The sequence below is a fragment of the Manihot esculenta genome, chromosome 2, assembly GCF_001659605.2.
Source record: "Manihot esculenta cultivar AM560-2 chromosome 2, M.esculenta_v8, whole genome shotgun sequence".
NCBI classification, from domain to species: domain Eukaryota; kingdom Viridiplantae; phylum Streptophyta; class Magnoliopsida; order Malpighiales; family Euphorbiaceae; genus Manihot; species Manihot esculenta.
Window position 1 is genome coordinate 22,392,524 of NC_035162.2, and position 4,135 is coordinate 22,396,658.

Here is a 4,135-nt window from a genome sequence, read left to right on the forward strand (position 1 = left end):
CAACATACATCACATATAAAAGAATGCACATGTATGACTCATGGCATTCCACAGCATCATATAGACAGGACTAACATCCTATCCTAGTGGACATGTTTCCCTATGGTGCTTGACCTGTTAAAACCTCTATAAGCCCAACTCTGTCTATATAGGTCCGACCATGTGAACCTAGGGCTCTGATACCAATCTGTAACAGCCCGGAAACCGAACTGCTACCGGCGCTAGGATCCAGATCGGCTTAAGGCCGCCGAGACCCGTAGCAAGCCTACTGTGAACTCTGTGTACCTGTAAAATCCTATACATGATCAAACATTTTCTGTAAAAACATAAACCTTTGCCTGTACCAAGGCTTAACCTGTGCACATACTATCACTGTAATGTAAAACGCCTGCCAGAGCTCTCATCTATGCTAAAGTGGCTAAACTCATCTATGTTAAGCCTAGTTCTTCCATACATACAACATAAAGCATTTACATAAAAAGATCATGTATATACAACAAGGGATAACAACTCTTATAAGCAAGCACCATTCTATACACTGTACACTATCTCTTTATAATACATATCCACACTAGCTATTACAAACTATGTACTCTTCCTGTACCCTGTTGACTTCCCTCTGAACTCTGAACCTGCAAAACTGGGGTTAAGGGAGTGGGGTGAGCTACAATAGCCCAGTGAGTAGAACAGTAAGAAAATAACAGGTGGTAAAACATGCTCTCATGGAATGCATCACATCACAAGTAAATCACATCATCTCAGCCGGACGGATCAAAACTCCCTCAAACTGAGTCTGGTCCCCGCAGGGCTGTTCCAGAACTCCACATCATCTGAGGTACCGTAGTACCAGGTATCTGGTCCTCGTAAGGCTGTTCCAGAACCTTCCTGGAGGGCTAATGAATCCCAAACTATGTCCGCACCGTCTCATAGAAGCAATGTACAAGGAGCAGTGCCAAGTACAAGGATAGATGCAATGCGCCATATTCGTGTTCACTAATGCACTCAACCTAAAGCATATTCATGATGCATGAAACATGATAAAAATATCCATTTCTCATATTAAAACATTAAAGTTAGTTCCACTCACCTCTGGCTGACTCTGTGTTAACTCTGCAGGTTCTGAAACTGGACTCACTGCTGACCTCCCTGAGTCCTCTGGTCCGTTCCTACACAGGTGGACTCAAATGAGGGACCAAACTAACTCAAGAACCTCTCTAAACACTCCCCCAAAAACCCTCTAAACCATCCTAAAACAATCACATAAAACATGCAAAAGAAAGCTGGACAGGGCACTTTCGGCGGCAGGCTCGGCGGCCGAAACCCCCCTCCAGAGACGAAACTCATGCATGTTCGGCGGCACCTTCGACGGCCGAAGGTCTCGTCCAGAGACGAAACTCACACACTTTTGCGGCCGAACTCCCTCTTTCGGCGGCCGAAAGACCCTTTCTAAACCGAAAGCCTAGCTTTCGGGGGCAAGCTTTGGCAGCCGAAACTGCCTCCACAAGGGGTTCGGCGGCCGAACCTGGTTTTGTCCAGAGGACAGAACCCTGCTCTGTTTCATGCAAACTCGCCAAAACATATACCCAACATGCATCTCAACTACTCCCAACTAGCACATACCATAAAACATGCATAAAGAGGTCTAAAACTCTCCTAAAACCTCAAACAAACACATCAAACAACACTTAACATGCTTAAACACAAAATCATGCAAAACCTCAACTAAAACCCTATTCATGCATACTAACCATACAACTCCCATAAAACCTTCAAAATCATTAAAAGAGGTTCTGGATCTTCACTTACCTCCTTAAAAACTTGAGTTTGAGTGATCCTAACGTGGAGATAGGGAGAAAACCTCTTCCAAAGCTCCAAGCTTCAAAACTTACTATTTTTGCTCAAAACCTTCAAAACACACCAAAACTCTTAAAACCCTTGAAAGATTTGGTGAAAAACATGGAAAACATGAAAGTCAATGTGGGAGAGGCTGGAACTCACCTCTGGCTGCAAGTGGAGGAGAAATATCCTCCTTCCACCGACCCTTGGCCCTTTTCTAGGTGGCTGGCCAGACCACCTTCGGCAGCCGAACGTGAATCCGAAACCATGCAATGTTCGGCGGCCGAAACTGACCTTCGGCGGCTGAACCTTTGCATTTCTCCCTTGTTGCTTTTCTTTCCAAACTCATTTCCTTTAACACTTTAAACCATTCAAAACTCTTAAAAATACATGAAAACATATGTCTTACCCTTCTTGAGGGTTCCGACACTCGAGATTCCACCGATCTACAGGAATTCTGATGCCCGAACAGCAAATCTCCATACAGCAACCTCCAGAAAATGCAAGCCACCTCTATGAACATTCATTCCATACCCAATGGAGGCTTAAACCCCCAATGATGGAAATGGTGGAAGAGGTTCCACTAAATCATCCTCCATAGAAGCTGAGCTTATTGTTAAAAAAAAAAAAAAAACCAGAGTTATGTGACCGTTTGCCCAAACAGCCAGGGCAAACAAGATAGGTGTGCAGAAATCAGCGCTTTAACCCACTTCCAGGTTTTAGCTATTTTGCAGGTTGAAGCTGCTTGGCCACACTGTTTGCCCACACAAGCTGGGCAAACAGCAGAGATGACTCAGAAAAAGGTTGACATACTGTCTGCCAATATAACAAGCTGCAGAAATTCCACCTGTTCGACCAGCCTGTCTAGGCAAACACCCAAGGCAGCAAAAGCAACAAGGAAGAAATCCTAAACAGGGCAGTACCTTCTTCAGCTTTATTCAATATTCTATTATGCCTTTCCCATAACAACTCTTCTTCTTCTCAAAACTTCTTGTTGCTGCACAAAATGGACAGCACTTTTTGCATTTTCTGCTGCCCCACTGCATGACAGCATGTTTGGGCATCACACAAATAGCACCAGTGGGCCAATCAGCAGCATACCAAGATGTTTGCCCATACAAGTTGGGCAAACACCTGCAGCAGATCAGTAGACAGCCCACCACCAGCCAGCAGGCCAACCACAAGTGCAGCAGTACACCAGACCAGCACATCCTGCCACCTGCACACATACACACCTAAAGCCAGCTGTTTGCCCAAACAGAACTGGGCAAACAGCCACACCAGGGAAGTACCAGTTTTTCCTTTTTGAACTTTAATTTTTCCATACATTGAGGACAATGCATGATTTAGGTGTGGGGGTGCATATCTCTGAATTTTTTTTTTTAAGTTTATTTTTGCTTTAGTCTTTAGTTTGCTTACATTAGGCAAATTTTTTTCATTTTTATTTATGCTTTCAATAATACACACACAACCACAACAACCTTCTTCTTCTTTTTGAATTGCTCTACTCAAACTAATGAACTATGATAGATGAGTTCTTTCTTTCCATGACCTCATTGATGTGATGACTCTTTAAACTTATGTTAAATCAATTGCAGTGAGTTATATTCATGTTTAAGAATTGCCTTTTGAATTGAATCTTAGAGCTTGCCAATGGCGAAAAATATACTGATGACCCTCGATTGAAGTGGACAAAATTGAAATTGTGTGAATGAACTTAACATGACTTGATTTAGCAATAGGTGTTGATATGCCCAAATCATTGAGAGGAAGAAAATTCAGCAAAGGCAAAGCTCTCAAAAGCACAAAAAAAAAAAAGAAATGTTCCAATGGTCAAAAGACTATGAACAAGGCTAGTAGCCACTTGGATAGGTGACCAACTGAAATATCAAAAAGTATATCAAAAATAGGTCGGTGACCTTTCCAAGCAAGATCTAAAGTGCAAAAAGCCAGAATAAAGTACTTCAAGGTAAGGGCAAGTCACACCAAAAGCTAGAAAAAGTCTCAACATATAATGTGCATGGTCCCTCTTGAGGAAAACAAATCCTAGCCATGGTAAGCAAAGGGAAACAAGGAGAAAGGTGAGTAATCTTCATGCATATATTCTACACTGCAATGCTTCAAAATAGGTGTCTTGAGTAAGAGCTAAAGTGGTAATAAGGATCTAGAGTAAGAAAACTTATTTGACTATGTTTATTTGCTTGAGGACAAGCAAAGGGTTAGGTGTGGGGGTATTTGATAGAGCCAAATTTAGACCCATTTTCTATATTGTTATTTGTGTTAATTTACACATTTTCTG